Source organism: Apteryx rowi, unplaced genomic scaffold (assembly GCF_003343035.1).
Source record: "Apteryx rowi isolate R43461 unplaced genomic scaffold, aptRow1 scaffold_493, whole genome shotgun sequence".
Taxonomy (NCBI): domain Eukaryota; kingdom Metazoa; phylum Chordata; class Aves; order Apterygiformes; family Apterygidae; genus Apteryx; species Apteryx rowi.
Genome location: NW_020450753.1, coordinates 126,977 through 142,381, shown reverse-complemented (window position 1 = coordinate 142,381; position 15,405 = coordinate 126,977). Strand labels below are relative to the sequence as shown.

General features: G+C 42.8%; 1 long non-coding RNA gene across 1 annotated transcript in view; it reads left to right on the top strand.

The window, feature by feature from the left end:
• The window catches only part of LOC112972545, a 29,468-nt gene extending 15,812 nt beyond the window's left edge, over window positions 1–13,656 (top strand). The window contains exons 2-3 of the long non-coding RNA XR_003255710.1: window positions 13,021–13,074; window positions 13,598–13,656. This is a non-coding gene — a long non-coding RNA (uncharacterized LOC112972545). The remainder of the gene's footprint in view (window positions 1–13,020; window positions 13,075–13,597) is intronic.
• Window positions 13,657–15,405: the final 1,749 nt, after the last annotated feature.

Genomic DNA, 15,405 nt, shown 5'->3' with positions numbered 1-15,405 from the left:
GGTTTACCATTAAAATACCTCTTCCAACTGTCCTCTGTCTCTGAGACATATGGGAAGGGTCCTTCCAAGCCAACAACCTTCCCCTGCTAAAAAAAAAAAGTAACTTTACTGCAGATGACTTGCCATTCTGTTCCTTAAGACTTTCACTCAACAAAGCCCTCGGTACATGCTTAAATCCATCTCTGTTGACTTAAAGCATGTGCTTTAAGGCTGTCCTTAATTCAAGCCAGGGACCAGTGCTGTCTGCACTTCTATGCATGATCAGATACATGACCAGCAATCCAGAGGAGAGAGCACAGTCAGAGGGACAGGGATTATTTGCTTGAGAAGTTACCTCAGTAACCTCTGTGTAAGTTCTGTATGTTGTTTTTATTCTTAAAATCAATAAACACTTAAAGCAAAAGTAGAAGAAAGAGGCCATGCAGTAAAACACAGCGTGTGGTGCTGGCCCTTCACGGAGAAGGGAGCAGCAGCCTGCTGAAGCCATGTGAACAAATGAGTTATTTGTGTGGCCATGTGATCCAGAATGGAAGACATGTGTCACATTGCAAATCTTTGTGACTTGGCAGGCGTACACTAGACAGGAGCTGCGGGGCCTCCTGGGTTTTCCACCACCCTTCAGATCCTTGGCTGTCACATTAATCCTGTTTTAAATCCAACCTCCCCTTTCCAGTGATTGACTCCTACATCTTTTTTTCATCTCTCAGAGCAGCCAAACAGCATCCTGTGCAGCTGAAAGCTATTCAGCTCCAGAATCGGCCTACCAAGCACATACTTCAAGAGAAGCTCTTGGCCTTTTGTGATGGCAATGGCCAAATATGTATGTAATGTGCTTAGTCTTCCCTAGCCCACACAGCGAGAGACTCTGTTCCTCTCTTGAACTTGGGTGTAACACTTTCCCTCTGCCATCGGGTAGGCCAGCTCTAGACTAATATTTTCTGTATAGTTAATTGTGACAGGACAAGTGCTGTACCCCAGTGGAAATTTGCCATTTGAAAAATTGCCTAAAAATATATCCTACAGTAAATGTTTCTCTGCGTGATTAAGTGTGCATGTGGACTGTACTGTGCAGAGGGTTTCCCAAAAACAAATGTCTTGACTAAATCTTTTGGCAAGACTTCACTATTTTCTTAACGGTTTATCAGCTTTTGTATTATTTRCTAATGGCAGGAATTACTCTGTAATTCCTTTTTAAACTAAAAATTCCCAAAGACTAAAAAGATAAAGGTAAAAAGGGAGAGATGAGATGAGGCAAGCAGTTTAGTTCTCAAGAAGAAGAATGCTCTAAGGGTTAAGATATGTTCTTTGGACTATGAAAATCAGGGTCAACCCCTTGTTTTGCCTCAGACTTCATGTTCTCTGTTGGATACCTTGTTTATTGGATTGTGAGTGTACACTGTGCAAGGGAATATGATGTAAAATTCACTAGTAATGAGTTAATTCCAGAGCAAAGAGAATGTGACAATCTCAGGGTGACACCACTGAGCGGCAGGTCAAATTATCTTGCATACACTGCCGTGAAGATGCGGCTGTCCTGCTCTTAAGACCAAGGTGGTATTGCTGCATGTCCTTTCACTGTGCCATGTTAACATGCCAGCTGTTTGGGGTTAGCTGGGGAATCTGTAATACAACATTCAGGTGGATGGCACAGATAAAATCTTATTCTCAGTAGATCTCAATCCCCTCTACCCCTTTAAAAGGAAAAGCTTTTACCACTTCATGTGGAGGCAAATAGAGTCACCTGGGCTGAGATTCCAGTCAGCTTAAGGCAATATAAACCTAGGCTACTTCCAAAAGAAGAAGTCCTGCCCTCTGCCTTTAGCAGTGTATTCTCAATTGTCCCTTCTGCCACCTCTGTGTGTCGGTGCATGTCTCTGCAGTGAGCTGGCTGGGGAACTGAAGCCAAAAACTAACCTGACCAAAAAAAAAAAAAGAAGAAGAGAGGAAGAAAGAAGCATTCTTTTTCTCCTTCCTAGACCCCTAAGGAAAAGGGTAGGAAAAAATGGCTGGGGAGCAAAGGGGGAGTGAGACCACCTATTTAGTTGGCAGCTCCTGCTTACACTGGCTTAAAGTGTCTGTTGACCTATAGCACCAGGAGGCCTTTTGCAAGGTGGCTGAGCTTATCTAATGACTCCCTGCACTTGTAAGAGATGGTCTCAATCCCTTCCCTGCCCCCCCAGCCCATGCCAGGGTCTGGCCTCTGGGTGAGTTGGGTCAGTTTGCTGCACCTCCAGAAAAAATGTCAAACTGAGCTTGTCAGGGAACAAAGTGTCAGCGCTCTCTCAAGACGGGGTTGAGCCCATGTCTGGAGCAGGAATGGGAGTAGCAGCACTCCTTTTGACAGCCCTGAGCTGCTAGATGAGTCCAGTTATTGTGTTGACCTGCACTGCGAGGTGCAAGAGGAGCAGGGACTTTCTATGTGTGTGGCACTGAGACAGGGTCACACTCCAAGCTGGGAGACGGGATCCTGCTGAATATTCAGTTCAGCATCTAGCAAACACAGCCTGTGCTCTGACGCACTTGATGGCTTGCAGATTCCTCTAAGAGAATATTCTGTAGCTGGCAAAAGGAAGCACAAGAGAGGAAGGAAGCAGCACTGATTGAGTTTCAGCCCTTTTCTGTTTGCCTTGTCTCTTCCCAAACATGCAAAGACATCTTGCAATGCCAAAGACCCAGTGCAACATAGGATGAAGCATTGCTTGGAGCCACACAGCAAATTTCAACATAGACATTTGCCTTTCCTCTTCAGACGGACTCCTGAAATTTGAAGGGCATAAGAAAAGCTGTGTAAATGACAGAGTAGCCCCCCCCTGCAAAATAGTGTTCTCGTAAAATGTCTCATGGTGCATACCGTCTCCGTGCTTCAAGCTGGATTTCTCTGAAGACAAGAAAGGACTATTGCAATTACATCCTCTGAGACAAATTAACACAATTCCACTCTGTACTCGTACAAGACTTATAATTTTGTGATCTGCCAGGGTTGTAGCATAGTTAGTCTCAGAAGCAGAGTTTTATAAAGGTGCTAACTGGTGTTTCATGGAGCCCCTGTGGTGTTTCGTTTTCATACGAGGTCTTATTTGGAGAAATGCTGTGTGAGCATTTAAAGCAGTTACAAGGGCTGTTTGATCAGCCAGAATGGTTCCTTTGGGCAGTATTTTGGAAAAATAATATTTAAAAATTGCACTTTATAAAAATTCCAAGGACATATACTCAGAATTGTTGAATGTCAGCATAATACCATTTTGAGAAACATTCCTTTTCTTACTTTAAGTTGTGACAACATAGAAATTAGAAGGAAACCAAACTGCACACCTTAATAAAGTGAAACTTTCTAGTATGGTTTCCACAGTTTTCTTTATATCACAGTATTATGGTTTTGAGGGCTTTTTTTTTTTCTCTTTGAACCCAGGGACATCTCCTTCCAGAATGAAATGTATTAGGCCTTCAGAACTAGCTGTTGCCGGGGGGAACTGCATATTTCTTTACGGTACATGCATTTGGAGCTTTTGCAGAGGATTCATGAGAAAGACCCTGTTCATGTTCAGTCCCTGGCCTTTCTCAGTCTTCAGTCCCGTCAGCCCTTACAGTGGATGCACAAATGGGATCCTGCAAGCATATATGTATTTTAGGAAGTATGCCATGGCAATTCAGAGGACCACATGCTTTCTTTTCTCTGGGTATGGAGGTGCCATAGGTCTTGCAGAGAGGCACCCAGGATGGCAGGGAGAAAAGAGAGGCAAAAAAGAAAGGGGAGCAGGAAGACTGTGCAAGACAGCTCCTGGCTGTTTGTACTCAGGTACTTTTGCAAATTTTAAAGCTCTACCTTTGGTGTCCTGGCTTTATTCCAACTTGTGTGATCTTTGCTCCTGATCTATAGTCCCTCTTCAGTTTCAGCTAAATAAGTTATTCCTCATTTTCTGTCTGTTTACCTTTGCTGTATCCTGTTAGGACTCCATCTGTGAGGTGTGGAGCCTTCCTGTGATATTCCAAATAGAGCAAGGTAGCAAAAGCCTTTCAGTTCCAGGAAGTGGTTTCAGAAGATTTCCCCCATTCCACAGCTGGAAGAATAGCAGGGCAGGAATTTGAACATGGGTCTCCCCCCGCCCCACCTGGATAACCAACCAATGTGCAATGAATGCTACTCTGGACTGGACGGGAAATTTCATCCCAAAGTGGAGAGCACTCACTGAAGCAGCATTAATAGAAAGTGGAATTTTCTTATGAGAAGTTTGGGTGCCAACAGCTTGGAAAGATTTAAATGGGATTTTCTGTCATCCAAAACTTCCATCACATCAAGCACTGAACTTCCTTTTGACTTCACTAGCAGCAGGCAGCTTTCAGAACCAAATGGATTGGGTCCTTAAACTGCTGCTCCTCTTCCTTTAACTGACGGTCTACATGCTCAGTGGTGTTCAGTGGGGATGTTCTCTGTGCCATGTGTAGTACAGTTCTCTTGGTCTGAACTGCCTATACACATGTATGCTGTCACTCTTTGTGCTTTGCAAAGGGTAGTGTTTGCTTCTTACCCTTCAGTGCTCCTTAACTAACACTCAGTTGAAGATCAAGCTGGTTTTCCTGTTGAGACCCCCATCGCTTTACCAGTCCCTTTTGGTCTCACAGCTCTGTACAGTGTTGTTTCTTCTGTGTGTTTTGGGGTTTTGTTTTGTTTTGTTTTGTTTTTGTTTTTTACTGCAGTTGGGTCAGTATTAGGGCTCTGTGGGCACTAGTAGGCCCCAGTTGCCCAAACCAGCCTCACCCCCATGCATGCACCCTCTGCCCACTGGCCTGGGAGCTTCATTTAAGCTCAGAGCTGGGCACTCAGTTCTTGCCTGAGCTACTGTGTAGGTATAGCCTTGTCTCCAGCCCTGTCTTTAGCCCCATCTCCTGCTGCTCCTGAGTGGACCCTGGACTTTGTTCATTACTTGTCTTGTCCGGGATTGTTGATGGACCCTCTTACCAGCACCCGGCTCTGCCCGCCATGTTCAGATGCCATGGGTCTGTGTCCTGCTAATCAGAGCACTGCCTGCGCTGGAGTTACCCTCAGCTCCTGACTCAACTCCTCTGCGTGTAGCAGCCCCACTCTTCCTGCTCTGTGACAGTCAGTAGTGTTGTTTCTCCTTGCCACTCACCCTTTCAAAAGAGCGCTCTATTGTTATTATTAAGCTAGAAATAGAAAATTGGAATAAAACTCTGAACCTCATATAACCTTGAGGTCATCAGGCTTCAACTATTTCCTTATTCCTCAGATGGGTCTATCCCTGCAGATGTCAGTCCCCTTACCACTAGAGCCTAAATGCATCTCAGATTTCAGGGAAGTCTTCTATACAGGAGCCTTTTATTTCCAAGACCTACAGGATTTCCTTCAGAATTAATCCATAGTGCTAACCTCAGATCCAGGACCCTACAGTCTGTAGACACTGCTCCAGGGAACCACAAAACACTAGTGCCATATTCCTGTCTTACAGATCTTCCAAATCTTCCAAATCAAAGAGATCATTGGGACGTGAAGTGACATGGTAGGGGTAGAGGGGTAGAGCCTTTACCAAGAGACCCCGACAGGGGGACTGTCATCTTTGCACTAACTTTTGATCTACAAGTGATTCCTTAATGAAGCTTAAGCATACCAGTGCACCTAGAACAGAGCACAAGCCAGCCAGTTCTTTTCTAAAGCTTAACACCAGTAGCCCATAGCTCAGTGAGGCTTGCTTCTAGAGAAACATCCTTGTTACAGGGTCACTGAGAACATGGAGACGTGTCACTGATACCCACAGTATCTAAGGTACCAAGTCCAGGACAACTGTCTGCTCAGCTCCTCTCACAGATGTTGGATCAACCATCCGTTGGTCCATGAAAATGATAAATCTCTGAGAATCTGACTTGAAAGCTAGAAGGACAATAGTTAAGCTTAATAACTCAGTAAATCAAGACTCTCTGTCTCCTGAAGTAAGTGTAAATTGCAAACAGCTCTGAAGGAGGAAGAAACTGTTTCACATTTAAATACACATCTCCTGGAATGATCAATAGGAGTCTGCAGGAAAGGGGAGGAATGAAAGAGCATCCCCAGGAAAATATATGATTGAGTATCTAAGCTGTCTCCATCCTCTGATCGCTAACAAAAGAAGAAATGAGCCCTGACCAATAAAAGTCGTGAGACACATGATTCTCCTGGGGAGAAAAATATGGGATCAGTTCTACCTGACATTTGTTAGCTCATTTTTTATGCAAGGCTAAAAGATATTCAGGTATCATGGTGAGAATTCTGGGATACATCTTCTGAAAAATATGACAATAAGTTGTTCTAAATGTTTTAGTTATGAGAAGATAAAACCTCTCTGAGGTTATTCTATTATCAGTGATATTTGTCTAAAATCTTGCAAATCTTTTAAAATATCTGTCTTAAGGTGTTCATATGTGTAGGGGTTGTAGAGTTAGCAGAACAAGGGTCAGCTGCCAGACAGTATTTGGCCATTTTAAGCTCTTCATTGCTGGTAAGTGTTTGTTTCAATGGTTTTGCTTCAGTCACAGAACTAGTAGCCAATTGCAATGCATGGACTGAGAGCCAAGTTCACTCTCTGTCCCCAACTCAGCACTTGCCAAGCTTCAGAAGGTATTGCACCCTGATTCTATAACAATTATTGTATTTGCAATGACTTTTTAAAATAATTGATTATAAAGTCATGCTTTTACACACATGCACACATATTTTAACAATATAGGAGGAATCGTGTGTGACTTATTAAGATCTATGCTGGCAGAGCTGAAGGACTGATAAATGAATAGACGGTCCTTTATTTTAAAAATATATATCAACCAGATAAATAATAGATTAGCTTGTTGACATACAATTTTTTGAAGACTAGACAAAATTAGTAGGACAAGTACCTTTAGTACTCAAGTCATCATCATAATGCATATTTTCTCCCTTTTTGGTAGTACTAGCACATAAGAGATGACATACACGTAAAATATCTGAACTTCCATCCCTTCTCTCCAAGACTGATAATGAGATTCCTCCAAGTTAAACCAGCATGTTGAAACTCCCCTTGCTCTTCTGTGGAGCAGTGCTTGGGTTCCTTCTCCAAGATGTTTTCCTGGCACTTCTTAGAAGATGTAAGTTCACTGAAGCAAGCTTTTACAAATGGAGACAAAATCTTTTGTGGATGGGGAGAGCAACAGTCCAAAGCACATCTTCTTTCGTGTAGTGAGGATATCTGTTTGTGTTAAATATGGATACTTAGCCTATCATAATGCTACCCAGCAGTTTCCCTTTTGATGCAGAGGAAGAGCTCCATTGAAGGCTTTAGGCACCTACCCCCCCCCCCCCCGAAATAATTTAGAGTTAGGTACCTAAATGTTTTGGGTGATTGGGGAACAAATTTACTCAGTCTTTGTTTACAGCTCAGATGCGTTCCTCACTTATACATAATCTCTCAGTATAAAATTCAGTCTTCATATGTGCAGGGCTGTACCTTGGTCCTAATGAAGTCAGTAATATCTGATGAAGAATAATACTAATACAGTGATGGTGAAAGACACCTTGTTGAATGGAAAGCTTGCAGACATGTAGGACCATCTAATCATCAGCCTCACCTTGCCACCTAAACAGGAACATCTGCAAATGGAGAGATTTTTCACCTTCGGTCATAAGATTCCCAAATACACTAATTATTCCTAGATTGTAAGTAAGGCACTAATTACTTACAAGAGATTTGGCATCTTGAAAAGTATTTGTGCAAAAATTTCCCTCCACCAAATTCTTGTCCCAGTAAACCTCTCCAGCAAGGGGCCTAACATCCCTAAATCTGGCAGGTCCAGTTCAGTCCTTTCTGCTAACTGCACACCCATGAATTTGACAATGTTTTGCAAAAGTGCCGTTTAAAGCTGGATGTAGCAAGAAATTAAACAAATAACATTGATAATGGGAATAACCTCAGAGAGAATATATTTTTTGGTGACCAGAGCACTTAGAATAATTTACTATTGTATGAAGTGATCCAGACGGTTTACTTAAAATATTCCTCTCTTCCACATGGAGAGAGAGATGACCACAGGAAGCAGTTCTAGAAAGCCATTTTCAGTCCCTTGTGGCTTGTTCTGCTAAATCAGTTGTAGCAAAGAGCTGCTCCAAATGGTGCATTTTTCCTGTCTTGGTTTATTTTGTACTTGTTCAATAAAATAGATTCCAGAAAGACAGGATTGTATAGTTTTTAATAAGATTTGTTAAAAATAGCTTGGCTGTGGTGAGAGGAATGACCAAAGGAAGTGATTTGTTTCTTGCGATCATTCCTCCTCTTTTACCAGTGACCTTTTACAGTATGGGCAGAAGAGAAAATATTACCTTTATTTAAAATTCATCATAAACAGCAAGAGAGTAGCAGGGCTACCACAAGCCTCATAAATTACACACAAGCCTGACCCTTCTGGAGGACAGGGCCCTAGTTTGCTGAAGGGCTCTCAGAGCTGCTTGGTGCTGCTGCCTCTGACCACAGTGACACACAAAATACACAGTGCCAATACGCCCAGAGGATGCAGGGGCCAAACTGCTTGCTCAGTGCCCGAGCCCAGGTCTGTGCACACTACAAAATTCTGCAGAGGCTACCCGGGAAGGAAGCCCTCGCCCGCAAGAGTTCCTGCCTATTTAAAAGGGGAACAGCTGTGCATTAATGTGGTCAGGGCTCCTGCTTTTACTGTGACCCCAGCCCTCCACAGTGGCCCCAGGGTGCTTGCTCACGGGCGTGCTTTGCTTGCTGTGGCGCGGCTCCTCTGCCCACCCCCACGGCAGTCCCGCGCAGCCCCTGTCCTTTCAGCGAGCCACAGAAAGCACTGAAGCAGCCCCTGGCAAAAGCAGAAGCGTTTCAAATTCATTTTCTGCTTCAGGCTGCACTTGCGCACACTATTTGGGCATTTTTTAATTCCTGTTTAACAGATATTTCTCCTGCTGGAATTGTGCAACTATTTCAGGATTCCAGCAAGCATAAGCTATTTAAATAGCAAAGCACCTTTTTTTGCAGCAATGCCATAAAAGGGAAAAGCTGAGCAAGGTTCTACAGAGTACTGTGGTAAAATAATCAGAGGAAAAAGCCATATTCTGACTGAAAGTAGCCAGTACGGAGCAATTCATCTCCTTAATTTGGGAAGTTTCCTCTTACATCCAGAAATTATCATTTTTATTTTGAAGGACTTTTCTGCAGGTCAGTTTTGCCAGATAGGTTGGATAGTTTTCATCCTTAGTCCATTTTAATAATAACAACAGCAACAAAACTTTACAAGATGTTCTTTCCTCTTTGTCTAGCAGGATTAGCAGTTCAGCCAAGGTCTGACTGTCCACTGGCTCCAGAAATGAAGTACTGAAAGACACTTGGAGAGAACAGTCAAATGGAAAGCGTCGTTACTATAGCAGGTCTAAGGATCGGTTTTTCCTCTGTGTTTACTCAGAGCAGGAGGTTAATTGGAGTTCCTTACAGAGCATAAAGGGAGAGAAATATACCCCTGGGCCTGAAGAATTTGTCAGCAGAGTCTCTCCTTGCCAGCCGGCTTTCTTACTTTAAGTAGTGAATTGATTGACGCATTCAAAATAAATATAAAGATCATTGCACTGGAGAAATGACTCTCAAGAAGTGTATTCTGAGCAAAGCCCTCAGTTTAAATACCCTTGAAAAAGTCAGAGGAAGTTCTGACATTTATGTTTTTGTTTTGGAGGGGAGAGAGAGGTATCATCCGGTGCCCAGATTGCAGAATGTGGTTCTTTTGCTTCTAGGGGAACTTTCTTTGAGGAGTCTTCTAGAAAAAGTCTGGGAGACAGAAAGATATACCAACAACATTTTCTCCTGCAAATCTGTTTTTAAATATCATTAGCACCAAAGAATTGAAATAGCAAATCTTTGGAAATAGCTTGGAAAACTCTTTTCTCCCTTGAGCAGTCTTCCTTAAACATTTGTGTTTAAGCTAAAAAGACGAGCAGCTGTCATTCAAGCTGGCTGAAATAAAACAATAACTCCATCAAACTTTTCTCAGTACTGTTTTAGCATATCCCTGAAAGTGATGAGTGCATAGCAAGAGTGGTATAAAAAAAGAACCCATTAATAGATGGTGGGGAGAGGAGGTCAGGAGGAGGTGATGATGATGACAGGAGAGTTTCATGCTCAAACAATGCAGTAAATGAGATTTTTTTTTCCCTCCTCTTCTGTGCTAACCAAGAAACTTCTCTTCTAAACATTTCATAGGCACAAGACTATAAACACATAATCTCAGGGCCATAGGTACTGCAAACACTTGGGCCTCTGCTTATCTTTACTCACATGAGCAGTTCCCATTGAAGATATAAACCACATGATTTGCTTACAGCAAATGAGTAAATGTTTGGGGCCATGTAAGTAAAGTCAAGCACATGAGCAGGAGTTAGCTGGACCAGGGCCTGCGGGCCAAACCACACTCTCAAAGACATCTAGCTGAATTTGACTGTTGGCTCAAATGGAATCAGGATTAGGCCCTTATTCTCCCTACTTACATGTTGGATTTTCACCTTTTCATGTTCCTTCCACAGTGCAACCATCTGCTAAATTTAGAATACCTTTTTTAGAATTTATTTTAGGAACACACACACAAAAAATAATTACATTGTAAAAAAAATGCAGGCTTTTGAAATGCCATTTGTGAAATGTTCCAACTATGTACAACTGGCTCAGTTACTATAGTTCACAATTGCCATCTGAACATCTATTTTTCCAAGCATTTAAGAAAAGTGATGTGTACATTTTTCATGTGTAATTAGGCAGCGTAATGTGATCTCTTGCTGCAGTCAAGCTGCCATGTGCCGTAGCCTCACTGAATAGCTTCCAGATTTCAACCCAATCTCTTCTGTCTAGACTCTACGTTGCTTTTTTTTTTTCCCCTCCTCGCTTAAAACAGACTCCAGCAGAAAATGCCAAAAACAGAAGGTTTTGTCCCTCTCTCTCATAAAGATGTGGGACAGATCTCTGAGGCCCAGACACGAGCTGGGTCCCAGACTTTCATAAGACACGTGTCGTCTGAAACTGACATTAAAGCCTGGGCAGGCATTTCAGCAGGTCAGGCGCACACAGGGGAAAAAAAAAAAGCGCAGAAAAATATGGTTTTCATTAAGAAAGTGAGTATTTTTAGAGAGGTGTGGTTCAGTTCAGATGAAAAGGAAAGAAAGAAAAATGAAAGCAGCACAAGAGATCCCAAACTGCAACGTTATTTATATTGCTGTTGAAATGCAGTGTGTTCTCTTTATAAAGCTGCTTTGGGGAGAGAAATAATAGAGACCCTGCCAGAACCAGGTGCATATCATGTAGATTGTTTATAATCCACGTTAAAGGATAGCAGATTTATACCAGAAAGAACTCTCTAAGGAGACTGCGGAGTTTAAGTGTACTGTCTTAATCTATACATTACCTCCTCAACAAAACAGTTGTCTTTTGCAAAAAATAAAATATAGTTTCAGTGAATTCACAGATAATTTCATGGAATTTTATCTAGTGTGATATAGTTTAAAACTGCTTATTCTATTCCCAGCTTTTTGTGTGTCTCTAAGTTGTTTTATTTCTGTGTCAAAAAAATGAACAAGATCAGAGAGGATTCATTTCCACAGAAAGATGCTTTTGTGCAATATAGTCAAAGAGCTAGGCTTTCTCTGGCTTGCATTTCTGTCATCTCGTCCTGGAGTGTTGCTGCCGTTTGCATATACTGCAATGGCTATTTCTACCCAAAGCAGAATGGGCTCTGATTTCAGTCCAGAAACAGTTGTGCAAATTTCCCTCCACTTTTTTTTTCATTTCACATCTTTTTTTAAAAAAAAGCTCACCTTCTCATTTATACTCTTGTAGCACCTCACCTTAAGTTTTCTTTGTGCTATCAAGAAAATGGCTATTGTCCTACTGAAAATCCTATTGAAAACATGCCCTTCTGCCTGCCTTCTGTGTAAATGGCAGATTGGTTGGAAAAACAGGAGCTTTTTCACCCATTTCTGAAGGGAAGCGTGCAGTGCTTGCTAAAAATTCCCATGCTTCTGTAGAACCAACTGTTCTTTTCATTAAAAAAACATCCACCTACTTTAGCAAACTTTTCAATACATTGGCCCACTTTTTCATTATGGTAAAATATGAAATGCTTGAAATGTTTGGAATAATTGTGCATGTTCTTGCAAATACTTTCTCATACATGCAAAGGAAAGCTAAACTGTAAAGCTACCTGTTTAAAACGAAGCTCCCTGTGAAATTACAAATCATGACAACAGACCACTTAATAAGCTGATGACTGTTAAACAATTTTAATTACATTTTAAATCAAATGAAATGTATGTGTGTTTTTTCTCTGATGTCTGATATCCAAAATGATCACAGGAAGTGGTTTTCATCCTTCTGTTTCAAAGAGCTCTACAGAAGTGGCTAAGTCACACTACCCAGTTCAGGAAAAGAGTAAAATGAAGCTCAGCACTGAACAGCCCTTCCTTAAGAATGAAGTTTAGGCCAATAGGTACTGAACTTAAATGTCTTGATCCCACAACATGTCTGCACAGCAAAACAGAATGAAATGCAAAGTTAAGTGCTCTAGCGGAGACCTGCACCATGTGTCCATATGGCATAAACAGCATATGTAACTATATGAATCTAAATGCCTGACTCCCTGTTAGTGATCTTTTCTCAGTTTTTCCTCTAAATTTTAACATGGTTCTGGTGTGACTTGCTATGTAAGGTTGTTTACAGTTGATACTCTAAGGACTCATTTCACTAAAACAGGGATTTTTTGAGCCATAAATCAGATCAGAATTTTGACACACAGGTGAGCCTGTGCAAACTTTATGCTGGTAACAGGTTTTATACAGAGTGTCTATCCTAGACTGTATCAGTTTCATAAATCTTAAGGCCAGATGGGACCAGTTATGAGAATCTATTCTGATGAATGATAGCAAAGACCATAGAATTTCTTACACTTGTTTTGTGTTGCTGTCTTGTTATCATCTGTTGTGTATTTCTGAACATTCCTCTTAATATTTTCTAGAATGTGGAGGGCCTTCATTCTGCTCCTGAGTGTCACCAAATATATACATGTAAGGTGAGCAGCAAAGACTTACTTCAGCTTTCATGCAAAACAGTAGTTACCCTGGGAAACTGTCATCCTTCACGAGCCACATTATGACAGATCATTATGTCTAGCACACCTTTGCTGTGTCTGTACTTCGACAAAATAAATCAATTCTTGGTCTGAAGAACTTATTCTCATATTTTGCTCTAAAACCCCAGTGTCAGAAGCATATTTTGGAAGCGAGATGTACTTTTCAATGCTTTGCTTTTGCAATAAATAGCGCATGTGAGCCTGGTAATCCCTTGACCTACAAGCATCTTTCAGTGTTCTGCAGCTCAAGGATTCAGATACCAAATCGAGGAAAGCATGTCCATTTGTGGGATGACCCAAAGTTCTCTGAGACTGTAAGTCAAAAAGCAATTAATGTGGCTCCAGCATGTCAGTTTTTTCATCTGTGACAGAACAAATAGGTTTCACTTAATAGGTAACCCAAGCATAATCCAGTCCAAATGGCTACCCTAAATTAAATGCTGTTCATTTTTTATTATTTCAGAAGACCATGTATGGAAGAAGTATGGAACATAAATTGTCTATGCTGAACAAGACTGTGAGTTGTGGTGGTGGGACATACAAGGCATGTACCACCAGCCAGCCAGTAATGGAGATCTCAGTCAAGGTGCTGTCTTAAAAACTGCTGTGGTATGAGTCACCTACATCACAGAATCACAGAATCACAGAATCGCTGAGGTTGGAAGGGACCTCTGGAGATCATCTAGTCCAACCCCCCTGCTCAAGCAGGGTCACCTAGAGCACATTGCACAGGATCGCATCCAGGCGTGTTTTGAATATCTCCAGAGAAGGAGACTCCACAACCTCTCTGGGCAACCTGGTCCAGTGCTCTGACACCCTCACAGTGAAAAAGTATTTCCTCATGTTCAGATGGAAGTGTCTGTGTTTCAGTTTGTGCCTGTTGCCTCGYGTCCTGTCACTGGGCACCACTGAAAAGAGTCTGGCTCCATCCTCTCAACACCCTCCCTTCAGATACTTGTACACGTCGATAAGATCTCCTCTCAGCCTTCTCTTCTCCAGGCTAAACAGGCCCAGCTCTCTCAGCCTTTCCTCATAAGAGAGATGCTCCAGTGCCCTAATCATCTTTGTAGCCCTTCGCTGGACTTGCCCCAGTAGTGCCACATCCCTCTTGTACCGGGGAGCCCAGAACTGGACGCAGTACTCCAGATGTGGCCTCACCAGGGCTGAGTAGAGGGGGAAGATCACCTCCCTCGACCTGCTGGCAGCACTCTTCCTGATGCACCCCAGGATACCATTGGCCTTCTTGGCCACAAGGGCACATTGCTGCCTCATGCTTAACTTGGTGTCCACTAGGACTCCCAGGTCCTTCTCCGCAGAGCTGCTTTCCAGCAGGTCAACCCCCACCCTGTACTGGTGACTGGGGTTATTCCTCCCTAGGTGCAGGACCCTGCACTTGCCTTTGTTGAACTTCATGAGGTTCCTCTCCRCCCACCTCTCCAGCCTGTCCAGGTCTCTCTGAATGGCAGCACAGCCCTCTGGGGTATCCGCCACTCCTCCCAGTTTTGTATCGTCAGCAAACTTGCTGAGGGTGCACTCTGTSCCTTCATCCAGGTCATTGATGAAGAWGTTGAACAAGACTGGACCCAGTMCTGACCCCTGGGGGACACCGCTAGCTACAGGCCTCCAACTAGACTCTGTGCCACTGATCACAACTCTCTGAGCTCTGCCATTCAGCCAGTTCTCAGTCCACCTCACTGTCCACTCATCTAGCCCACACTTCCTGAGTTTGTCTATGAGGATGTTATGGGAGACAGTGTCGAAAGCCTTGCTGAAGTCAAGGTAGACAACATCCACTGCTCTCCCCTCATCTACCCAGCCAGTCATTCCATCAGAGAAGGCTATCAGATTGGTTAGGCATGATTTCCCCTTGGTGAAGCCATGCTGACTACTCCTGATCACCTTCTTTTCCTCCACATACGTGCTACAGCTCCAACCTGAAAAGCAAACGGTGCTGTTCCCATCATCTGCTTTAGACATGTAACTTTAAGCACTTTAAAGTAGGAAGCAGGTCTCTCCCTATGCTGGGATTCACCCAGAAGGTGGAGTGTCACATCTGGTACTGCCTGAGTCGTCTTCTGCAGAGGCCTCTTCCGTCCTCGCCAGTAAGTAGAGAGGGAGCCTTCACTTAGGCACCTGGATTAATGCCCAGCAATTCAGCAGAATGAACATTGACCTGCCTATAATCTAAATACATGTAATTTTTGGTGTATGCACAAGTTTTTTTCACTACTGCTGCAACATAGGTGTGAAAAGAAATGTGTGTGTGTGCGC